Source organism: Malaclemys terrapin, chromosome 3 (assembly GCF_027887155.1).
Source record: "Malaclemys terrapin pileata isolate rMalTer1 chromosome 3, rMalTer1.hap1, whole genome shotgun sequence".
In the NCBI taxonomy this organism is placed as follows: domain Eukaryota; kingdom Metazoa; phylum Chordata; order Testudines; family Emydidae; genus Malaclemys; species Malaclemys terrapin.
This window is the reverse complement of record NC_071507.1, coordinates 142,435,854-142,448,311: the sequence shown is the minus strand read 5'-3', so window position 1 is coordinate 142,448,311 and position 12,458 is coordinate 142,435,854.

Below are 12,458 nucleotides of genomic sequence, written 5' to 3'. Positions count from 1 at the left end.
AAATGCTGAGTGAGTTATACTAGCTAAACCTATCAGCATCTAAAATTTGTATGTAAGTGTTTCTAGAATTTAGGGACTAATCCAGGGTCCACTGCTTTGCTTTCATCTAAATCACTTTCAATCCTGTGACTATGTTAAAGTTTATAATTTCTTGCACAACTCTGGTCATACAGGATTGGGGATCAGAGGTCATCAGTAGGCCATCATCTGTGCAGTGTTTTAACACACCGCTAACTGGTGATTTCCCATAATCTCCTTATAAAATTATAGCAATTTTATTCATAACTAGGGATTGTCAAAATCAGTGTAAATTCTCTTAAAAAAATTCCTTGTGATTTCCCTCCCCCCATGAAATCTCCAAAATGATAAATGCTGCTGTGATTTTTATATAATCAGAGCAGTATTCCCCCATCCCTCATCTTTAACATTCTCAGAATTATCCTGTTTACTGTTCTATCTTCTTCATCCCTCTCCCTGTCTCTCTCTTGTTGTATAAGTAGATGTCAGGGATAAATGCTCATGAACTGCTTACCAGGTTTGGCCATGGTGCTGAAAGTGGCATATAAGAACATAAGAATGGCCCTATTGGGTCAAACCAATGGTCCATGTAGACAAAAATTCCTGCCTTCTGACAATGGCCAGCTTCAGAGGGAATGAAAGAACAGGGCAATTTTGAGTGATCCATTCCTTGTCTTCCAGGCCCAGCTTCTGGCAGTTGGAGCACGGAGGAGCTCTGGAGCAGTGGAGCTGCAGGTTTTTGCCTGGAGCTGGAGCAGAGCCAGAGCACAGCTCCAAAGCCCTGAATAATAGCTCAGGTATGGGAATCTCCCTCACATCCTCTGCAGTGAAGACTGATGCAAAGAATTCATTTAGCTTCTCCACTATGGCTCCATCTTACTTAAGTGCTCTTTTAGCACCTCGATTGTTTAATGGCCCCACTGACTGTTCAGCAGGCTTCTTGTTTCTGAGGTACTCAAATTTTTTTTTTGCTGTTTAGTTTTTGTGTCTTCAGTTAAATGTTCTTCAGATTCTTGCTTGACCTGCATTATTATACTTCTACACTTCACTTGCCAGAGCTCATGGTCCTTTCTATTTTCCTCACTAAGGTTTGATTTCTAATGTTTAAAGGATGCCTTTTTGCCTCTAACCACCTCTTTTACCCTGCTGTTTAGCCATGATGGCATTGTTTTGGTCATCTTACTGTTTTTTTAAAAAATTGGGTTATACATTTAGTTTGAGCCTTTATTATGTTTTTAAATTGTCTCCATGCAGTTTGCAGGCATTTCACCCTTGTGACTGATCCTTTTAATATCCCTTTAACTAGCTTCCTCATTTTTGTGTAATTCCCCTTTTTTAAGTTAAATGCTATTGTGGTGGGTTCCTTTGGCATTGCCCCCACTCGCCACAATGCACATATGCACTGTAGGGGGTGCATGCATGGTAGGAGTTTTTTGAGGACTATCAGGTTATTTGGAATTTCTCATGAAAGCACCATTAAATGTTCAACAGCCTCAAGACCAGCTGTGTTTGAATAGACTTGATAGACATTTGGTCTCACAGTTAATATTTGGTTGTATGGATGAAGAATTAGCTTTTCTCATTTCCTTTTACAATTCATATCACTGTACATTGCAGTGTGCTATTAGCTACTTTTGTTTTTAACAGTCTTTTGATTCAGTTAGGTCTCAGATATAAGGGAATGTGCTATTATACCATTTTTTATTCAGGTTTTTATATATGCAGATTTTCAGCAGACCTATTATGTTTTTGTTTGGTGACTGCAGGCTAAGCTTGTCAGTTGATGAAGCATTCTTATATTAGATATAAGACATTCTTAGTGTATATGATGAGTGGAAATACTGCTAATCAATTTTCTATGGAGATAAATAAGCAAAGATTAATGATAATATCATGAGAGCAAAATATGATCAATAATAATGGTCTCGCTTCAAATATTGATGTCCTTGTTACTACAGCAATATTTTTGAGCTCACTCTACTGTGCTCTCTGTCAAGGGCTGTATTGCTTTGATCTGTTTGGTCTTGAGTGTGCAGCAAATAATAATCACAGGGCCTGATATTCAAAGGCGTCTCAACCTGGCCTCATTTAGTACAACTACAACTCTGCAACCAGCAGCTGTGGGCATACATACACTTTTCAAGCACTAACAAGTGAGCATATAAGTTGTAGAGGTACACATGATAGAATTTACAAACACAAACGCATCATCTATGCACATGATTTTTGTGTTTGAAAAGTACACATGCAAGTGTTTGTGTCTGCACAATAGGAGGCCACCTTCAGAAAAACGGGCTCCTAAAGTGGTAAGATAAAATTGAAGGAACTTCTGGATAGTTACTCAAATTGGGTTATCTACATCCTAAACCTAAATCTTCATTGCATCATGACTCTCTTCTGACAACAAAGTTACTGCATGACCCCGGGGCGGAGGGTAGGGGAGAAGAGCAGAGTCCAAGCCCCACTGCCCCACGTGGGGCAGGGAGAGAGGGCCACAGCCTGAGCCCTGCCACCCTGGGTGGAGGTGGAACTCGGGCTTCAGCTTCAGCCCTGAGTCCCAGCAAATTTAAAGCTGGCCCTGGTGACCCCAGTTTGAGAACTGCTGCCCTAAACTAACAGTATATTGAAAAGTCAAAGGGCCAAATCCTGGGCTCTTTAAAGTTTGTGTAAACTTTGTTATTGACTTTGGTGAGATGCGGATATAGCATCATATGCCTGATTTACATACAGGTATCCTTTCTAAGCTGGTTTAACCCATCTCCAATGAAATCCCCAGCCATGTGACTGATGGAAACTCAAGTTAGTTATTGTCAGTAGTACTGATTTGAAAAAAGGATCTCACCTGTTTCCCCTCTGTTTTTTTTTTATTATTTTTATTTATTTTCATAAAGAAACAGGCAGTGAAAAGTACAAAAGGTAAATGACTTTCAGCTTGTATATATTTCCAAATACTGCACGTTTCGCAAGATCTCAGATAGAATGCTGGCATAAAGCAATTTTACAACTTGGCAAAACTGCAACACCAGACAACATAAAATCAGACAATACTACACAGACATAACATGTTAGCCAAAGAAAGAATAGTTTCAGATCATAGAGAGCTATTATATGAATTTGAAGAAATTTGGGCCCCATTTCTAGATACATTTGGATAAAAACATTGAGGTGGCTCAAAGAATGCCAGACCTCTATGCTATCCAGCCCCTTCTCTTTTTCCTTCTTCCCCACTGCTCTCTGCCTTGCCTCTGTTCTTGCTGTGCACGATTGAAATGAGACCAACAATTACATATTTTTAAAGAAAATCATCTGTGTATATTGGGGCAAAATGTATTTGTGTTATATTTCTCTACTTTGCAAATCTGAATTGATATCTTCTATATTTAACTGCAGCAAATGAAATTTGTTAGACATCAGAATGCATTACTAAAATAGCCGGAACCTGTCCCAAGATTTGTTTATCAGGATTTAAATGGAAATGGGGTAGACAATTTTGTTTTGCAGTATCTCTTCCAAACAGCTGATGAAATGTAACTGAATGAACCGTGTCCACCAGAATGATATGTAGGGGAAGCACAAAATCCTTGCTTTTAATTGGAACAATGTAGTTATGGGATCAGGAAAATGTGAATCAAAATGGAGAGGCATTTAAATGAAATCAACCCACTGTGCCACATGGCTCTTCTAATTCTTGTTTAAAATAGATGTGTCTGTTGATCTCAGACTCTTACAGACTAAAAGGAAATGAGGGCCAGTGTTGTCAGAATTTTTTAGTGAAATCCTTATGTAAATATTTAAAGGGCCATCAGGAAAGACAAATTAGGGAAGTGGAATGATAGCAAGAGAAAGAGGAGGAAGGAGAAAAAATGGGAAGAGAAGTGGAGGGAGGGAGGGGTGTATGGGGAGATTTTGGCAAACCAGTAAGGTGCCTGAAACCACTACGGCTTATTGTTAAAAGCAAGTCTCAGCTTGACCAAGGCAGGAGGGGAGGGGGTTTTGGGTGCCTCAGAAAGTGCAGCTTGACCCCGCACTCTTCCTGATAAGAATGGTGTTGAAGTTGCTGATACATACATTTTAAAAGAGCAGGATGTACCCCAGGAATGTCTATTGGGGTCTCAAGGCTGCAAGCTCTGGAAAAACCTGCACCTGGTTAATCAATAATCAGAAGGAACCTCTTGCTTGATCATTGAAACTGCTTACTTAACAAGGTTTCTTTAAGGGACATGTCATTCTATTACTAATGAATAAATAAGGGGAAAAAGCTTGAGTTGGGGGGACTCTTCAGGACTGGTCTCTCCGTCTGGATGCATCTTGTGTTCCCCACCGGCAGACGGGCTGCCCCTGTGCCACTCGAGAGCCACACTCAGCTTTGGTAATTATCAAGGGTTGGGGGTGTTTTATTAACCCGTTGCGGATGTGTGTAAGTGCTTGAGACTAAGTAAAGTTTAGCTTTAAGTGAAAGCACTCTTGCGTTGTCCTGTTTGTGCCAGCCATCTATCGGTCGGATGGCCGTGTCTCCCCTGATTTATTTCCTGACACCTCCTTGCACAGAGTAAAAGTTACCAAGAGCTTTGGGTTGAAAGAACCCCGGGTAACGGGGAATAGAGAAAAGAAAGTTGAGGCTGGGAGAGAGACTGTCACAGCGAGCAGCAAGGAAAGGCTTAGCCTGTCTAATGCTTCATTCTCACCCCAGGAAGCTTTTTAAAATTCAGTTCCTCTACTTGTTTAAAGAAAAGTTGTTTTCTTGTGTCATTGCTGGTTATTAAGTCAACTCCAGCCTGCGCAGAACAGGAAGAGGGACTTCACACTGGAAGTGAAAGGATCCCTAGGTCTGCAGTATTTATCCAAAGTGAAACAGCTTCAACAGGAGAGACTGAGGGAAACTGCTGTCAGACTGTCCTGTTGCTCAGGCCACTCTGCTGAGAGGTGAGACACCCCTGTTCATAATCCCTGCTCCCCCTCAAGCAGAGAAGGGAATTGAACCTTGGCCTTACACATCCCAGGTGAATGCTCTAACCACTGGGCTAGAACTTACACAAGGGAAAGCTGCTGCTGCTCCAGAGGGATTTTGAATGGGGCTCAATCCTGTGCAGTTTGAGCATGCCTACCAGATCAGGGATTGCACTGGGGCTTTGATGGGAGAACTTTTACAGCAAAAACTTAAGTGCCAAGTGAGTTTAGGCACCTACAAGGTTAGGTGGCATAGAAGGGGAGGTTTGTGGATCATAATGGCACCTAAAACATTGTCGACCCTGGTCTATGTCCTTTCAGTGAGAAGAAAATGGAACCTGTGATAGGGTCTTTACCCCCCCACAGGTTGTGAAAGGGTTAATATGGGCCTGAGAGGCCAATTATCCAGTCTGGGTGCACTTGGAGGATGGGCCAGGCCTAATTAGAAATAAAGCCCAGCTTGGAAAGAGCAGGGCTTATCTCCATAAATAGCTGGGTGAGGCCAATTAGGGAGGGAAGACTGAGAGGAAAAGAGGTGGGAAGCGCTCTCTGGGGGCCAGCCTGAAAAGACAGCTGAGAGGGAGAAATGGCACAAGAGGAGGTAAGGCTTCTCCAAGAATGAGCTGGGAAGCTTAACTGAGACAGGGACCCTGATGAGACTGTTGGAAACCCTGAGTAAGGGGAGGAGTGTGCAAACCCCCGGATCAGATGATTGATCGAGTGGCAGCAGTAGGGGCATAGCTGCGCTGAGGTGACTACCTGCTAAGCCCAGCCAGGATGAAGGTATGGTTTGTATACATTTTTGTTGGACTTTGATAAAGGATTCTGTGGCCCTGGAAGAGGCAGAACACTGTGAAGTGGTCTGGCTGAAGGGCTAGGACATGCTTATGGTGGTAGCAGGCCAAAAGAAGGTGGGGGAAACTGAGGCAAAAGTTGCTGCAGTGCCACATCCAGTCAGTGGGGTTTGTTGGGGCAGCAACTTTGCCACAGAGCCTTTCAAGTGAAACTCCCTCTGTTCTGGCTAGGGTGGAGTGCATACTCCACACTGGCAGAGAAAGGGTTAGCTGGAGACAGAGCAATTAGTGCATCTGATTGCACCTGGAGGATGGGCCAGGCCCAATTTAGGATTAGCTCCTGGTTGAGGTGGAATTTGGTATCTATATTAATGATGAGTCTCAGCTGAGAGAAGCAGAGTGACTAACAAGGAGGCAGGATGCCCAAGGGACAATAGGTTTTGGGATCATCTCTTGGGAAGGCAGCTCTGGTAAAGGTCCAGGAGACCCTGGGAAGCCATAGTGGTGGAGTGAGCTCCTGCCGTGAGACTTGACAAAAGGGCAAGACCCCAGAGAAGCAGCTCAGGGTCCAATTTCCAGAAGAAAGAGACACGGTCACACAGCCTTTGGAGAGACAGACAGGACCTGGCCCTCCTGGATGAAAGGCCTGGGAGATGTCATAGGTACAAGAGCCAAAGAGAACTCCGCAGAGCCTGGGAAGTGGCAAAGAGTCTGAAGGAGTGAGCAGTGGAGGAGTGAGGGGGCTGCAAGGGGTTGGAGGAAGCAGATTTAATTGTGTGCTTGCTACAGGGTCCTTGAACTGGAACCCAGAGTAGAGAGTGGGCCTGGGTTCCCCTACTGGCCACTGAGGAAGCTGGAATGACAGCCCCCTGATATAAGGGGGGGGGGTAAGAACCACTGAGCCCAAAGTTGGGCCGAAGACCTTGGGTAGGAACTACTGTTTTGGGGAACTTTGTTACTCTGAAGGGCTGAGACTGAACGTGACCTGGCCGGAGGGCTGAGTGACTAGAAGCAGAGCACCACAGGGCCAAAATGGCTGTCAGCAAGGGCCCTGCTATGCCCTGCCATGAGGGGGTGCACTGGCCAGTGAGTCGCTCTTTGACAGGTCTCTAGAGATGTTAACACCTCAGTGTCATTAGTTGGTTCGCACCTCAGCCAACTGACATTTGCGTGGGACTTCTCTCAATGACTTTTCTCCATAATGTTGTTTGAAAAAACAAAAACACATTATATGTGAGAGCTGCTGATGTCCGGGCTCCGAGTCAAAGCTGCACAGCACAGCAGCATCCAGAATTACAGGGCAGGAGGTGACAACTTCTTACTGGTGTGGGTGAACCAGCTATGAACTAGCATCACAGGTATGAACTAGCAGCTTCAGTTACCTAGAACCTGTGGAAAATTCTGTTAACATAGTCACCTAAATCAGTGGCTCTCAGTCTTTTCAGACTACTGTACCCCTTTCAGATGTCTGATTTGTCTTGCATACCCCCAAGTTTCACCTCACTTAAAAAGCTACTTGCTAATACAGTCAGACATAAAAATATAAGTTTCACTGCACACTGACTGCAAAATTGCTTACTTTCTCATTTTTTCCTATATAATTATAATATAAATCAACTGGACTATAAATATTGTACTTACACTTCAGTGTATTGTATATAGAACAGTATAAACAAATCACTGTCTGTATATTTTAGTTTGTACTGACTTCGCTAGTGCTTTTTATGTAACTTGTTGTAAAACTAGGCAAATATCTAGATGAGTTGATGTACCCCCTGGAAGACCTCTGCGTATCCCCAGGGATACATGTACCCCTGGTTGAGAACCACTGACCTAAAGCCTCAGTGGAGGTTGTCCTCTTAAATGAAAGTTATTCTACTGAAGTCAATGTGAACAGCGGGTGCTTAGCACCTCTGAAAACCAGGCCAACAATATGCAGAAATTTGTGTGCACACAAGTGCAGTAACTGTTGATGACTCAGTTTAGACTACCCGTGTTGCCAACAGCACTACACTTCACTGACAACCGTTCCAATTACCTGTCTTGGTAGCTAGTGGAAGTTAGAATGGTGAAAATGTAGATCCACGTGAAAGAAAAGGAAACGACATTTCTCAAAGTCCCCATCCCATTTTAGCTTTGTTGGCTTGCTGCAGGTGAGGTACACAATGTGCAAATATCTCAAGAGAAAGGCTGTTTGTTTCTTTTCCCCACTGCATATTTCATCTGCAATTGCATTCGCAAACTTGTAACTGCTGGTGTGCTTTGTGTGTCTTGTTTCTTTACCTGTAAACTCAATCGTCTGATTTTTAAATAGTTTGGTTATATTGTGCATTTTGGGGGCATGCTCCTTGTCACCAATCTGTGAGATTGACTCAGCTCAGAATAATGGAATTTTATCATTCTCTAGGACCTGTCTGTCATCGGAGTGAACACAACATGGTTCTCTGCAGCAATCAAGAGCAAGAATTGCCTGTATGATTTTATACAACATCTCTAAGTCCTCTTAATCTCAGGAACAATTTGGTCTCCTTAAATGGTTCTTTGCCAGCTATCTGTTCAGTTAGGATCTGAGAGTGTATCCAGCACTGTTATTCGTTTAAGGGCTTTTTCACTAATTCCAAATTTTGTGTACCACAACTCCCTTCTTGTTGCTCAAAAACAACACAGTAAGTGCAGAAAACTCTTCTACACATCCAAGTGAGCTACCCCATCATGTGTCTGAAGATACAGAGAGCTGATACTTTCATCACATGCAACATCCAGCATTTCTGGTGAAGGTGCAATCTGATTCCCCTGAACTAAGCAAGACATCTTGGCACTCCTGTTCACTAAGAACAGTCCAATAATCCTTGCAGACAGTGAGAGAGGTGCTGATAGGCTAGGATCCTAATAGGCAATTGGAGTGGTCATTGTGGAGCAGTTGGTATAGGAAGTGAGGCAGTATTTGCTCGAGAGGGAGGAAGTGCTGGAAGAGAGAAAGGGAGAAGTGGCATCAGTGCTGAAGCAGCTGAAGATGAAATGATCCACAAAGGATAATTCATGTGCTGTTACTAGAACAGATGTCACCAGAGACAACTTGCCTGGGTGTGCATCAATGGCTCAGGCTTGTCAAACAGCTTGTTTCTGGAGTTCAGCACTTTTGGTATGAATCTCATGTTAACTGATTTGCAGCAGGCAATATGGACTGAGAAATAAAAAAGATTTGAAAACATAAGGTGGAATGAACCAAGTGTTCAATTTTGTACAGGGGTGAAAAGACGTTGCCAAACAATACCCTTTTACAGATGAAAAATCCTCTTGGGGAAACTGTATAGCCAGCTTACATCATGTTTTCATGAGTCTTCTGATATTTGGCATTTTTTAAAGTCTTGGGTCAGGGCCGGCTCTACCATTTTTGCCGCAAAAAAGTCGCTCAGACTCCGGCCGAACTGCTGAAGCAAAAAAAAAATAAAATAAAATAAACCACCCTGACTGTGCCACCCCAAGAATGGACGGAATGCCGCCCCTTAGCATGTGCCGCCCCAGGCACGTGCTTCCTCCGCTGGTGTCTGGAGCCGGCCCTGTCCTGGGTCCTGGAGTATAATGAAGGTTGAGATTCTCATCTGCTCACAAAAATCAGATTCTAGCTCTTGTGGTGGCAAAGAAAACTTGATCACGTGAACCTGAAATTCACAAAACCCAGAAGACAAATAAAAAGAATCCACAACTTTAAGTATTTAATGACTTGGACTTTTATGTGGGTGGGAGGAAGGAAGAGGGGTTGAATTTTGATGCTTGGGATTGGCAATGTTGTGGTAGATCTTCTCAGGAGAATAAACAAAGTGGAGAGTCAATCTAGTCAGGGAAGTGTTAGGTGGACAGGCGCTCCCTTGAGGAAACCTGCATTCCCAGACCTGAAGGAGATGGACTCTGGAAAATGAGCATGGCTGGGTTGAAGAGAGTGGGATCACAGCTGGTTCAACATAAATAACTAAATTTTCAATTTTCCGTCAAACAAAGTTGCTCCAACTCCCTTTTAGAACAAGCAAAAATAAAATGAAGGGTTAAGGCTAAAGAGAGCTAATAGTCCCTAAAGAGAGTAGGAACTGAGGAGGAATTGGCACCCGTGCTCCTCCTATAAATCTTTCTTTCATCCTATTCCATTTCCTCAATTATTCTCTCCTTTTCAGTCCCCTTGGCTGTTCCTCTCTTTCATTGGCCCTTGTCTCTGTCTGCCTCCCTCTGCTGGTTACTCCTTCCTCTGTATGTCTCCTGCCCCGGTCTGCATCTTTTGGCTCTGTCTCCCCAGAGCCTGTTCTCTTCCTTGGCTCCCAGAGTAGCCTGTACTCCTCTCCCCCTGCCCATCCAACGTTGAGTCCTGCGCTCTTCCCTGGGGCCTACTTTCCTGCTGCTTGAATGTCACTCCACTGGCAATTGCACTGAGGACGAGAGGGAGCTGGGTAACAGAGGGGGAGAAAGGAATCAAAACACTTCAACCCACCCAAATTAACTTTATCACCAAAGGTTTGTCAAACCTAGAGTTAGCTGACACAATTCCATTAAAAAACTTATTTTGAAGAAACTTAAGTTTTTATCTAAACGAAAACTTTCATAAAAGGTGGCTTCTTTTTTGTTGTTGATAAATTCAATTTTTCACTTGGAAAACCATTCTCCCCCATCCCCTGTTTTGGCCTTCAGGTTTCATTTTTTTAACAAATTCAGTTTTCTAACAAAAAAGGCAATTTTTTTGCGGGGAGGACAGTTTTGGACAAGCAGTAATCAACTCAGATTTTTTTTTTTAAATCAATACAAAAATACACTAAAATATTTTAATTTAACATAACAAACATCTCAAAGAAACTTTATGATCTTCCTTATTCCTTTCAATCCATCTTGTGTCTTGTTCATGGGGTGACTTGCTTGAAGCTTACATACCTGTCTGTGCTCTCCTGAGTTTTCTTGGGGGTGCTCTGCTGAATAAGGCTAAAAGACAATCACATGGGGCATGCATTTTCCAGAGTAACTTCAGTAGTCTCTCTGGGCCTCTGAAGTTCCCATAGACTTCCTGTACTCATGCCCCCTGAGACTGAGTATTTATCCTGCCCCCTCTCTTGCCTAAGAACATAACATCTATACTGGGTCAGACCATCTAGCCCAATAACCCATCTTCCAACAGCAGCTGTTGCCAGAGGCTTCAGTGGGAAGGAACAGAGTAGGGCAATTTACCGAGTGATCCATCCTCTGTCATCCAGTCCCAGCTTCAGTCAGTCACTGGTTAGGGGGTTGCATCCCTGACTATCTTGTCTATTAGCTATTGATGAACCTACCCTCCATGAACTTATCTAATTCTTTTTTGAACCCAGTTATACTTTTGGTCATAACATCCCCTGGCAACAAGTTCCACAGGTTGACTGTGCTCTGTGTGTTCCTTAGGTATGTTTTAAACCTACTGCCTATTAATTTCATTGGGTGACCCCGGGTTCTTGTGTTATGTGACAGGGTAAATAACACTTCCTTATTCACTTTCTCCACACCATTCATAAGTTAATAGATAGGGCCCTACCAAATTCACAGTCCATTTTGGTTAATTTCACGGTCATGGGATTTTAAAAATTGTAAATTTCATGATTTCAGCTATTTAAATCTGAAATGTCATGGTGTTGTAATTGTAGGGGTCCTGATCCAAAAAGGAGTTGTGGCAGGGGGAGGGGTCGCAAAGTCATTGTAGGACAGAGGTTGCGGTATTGCTACCCTTACTTCTGCGCTGCTGCTGGCCAGGCACTGCTTTTGGAGCTGGGTGCCTGGCCAACAGCCACCACTGTCTGTCCACCTAGCTCTGAAGGCAGCGCAGAAGTAAGGGTGGCAATACCATGACCTAAAATAATGTTGTGACCCCCCCCGCAATTCCCTTAGGGGTCAGGACCCCGAATTTGAGAAACACTGGTCTCCCCTGTGAAATCTGTATAGTATTGGATAAATGCACACAAAAGACCAGACAGATTTCACGGGGCAGGGGAGGAGGGGCAGATTTCACGGTCTGTGATGTGTTTTTAATGGCCATGAATTTAGTAGGGTTCTGTTTGACTTCTATCATATTCTCCCCCCCCCCCCCCTTAGTCGTCTAAGCTGAACAGGTCCCACTCTTTTTAAGCTGTTCCATCCCCTGGTCATTTTTGTTGCCCTTCTCTATACCTCTTCCAATTCTAATACATCTTTTTTGAGATGGAGGTGACCAGAACTGCACACAGTACTCGAGGTGTGGGCGTACCATGCATGTATGTAGCGGCATTATGATATTATCTATCCCTTTCCTAATGGTTCCTAACAAATGCATTAACAATATGCCTGTGAATATTATTGAAATACTTTTTCACTAGGAGGGTGGTGAAGCACTAGAATGGGTTACCTAGGGAGGTGGTGGAATCTCCTTCCTTAGAGGTTTTTAAGGTCAGGCTTGACAAAGCCCTGGCTGGGATGATTTAGTTGGGAATTGGTCCTGCTTTGAGCAGGGGGTTGGACTAGCTGACCTCCTGAGGTCCCTTCCAACCCTGATATTCTATTATTCTAATGTATTTGACATTTAAACTGCCCTTCAGAGACAGTTCTGACCCCCTGGAGATACAGAGGGAGGATTCCACACCTCTTATAATTTATCTGCCACAGACTCCACACCGCTTCAGGGGTTCATATATGGATGGCTTGCTTTGTAGCAGTAAATTT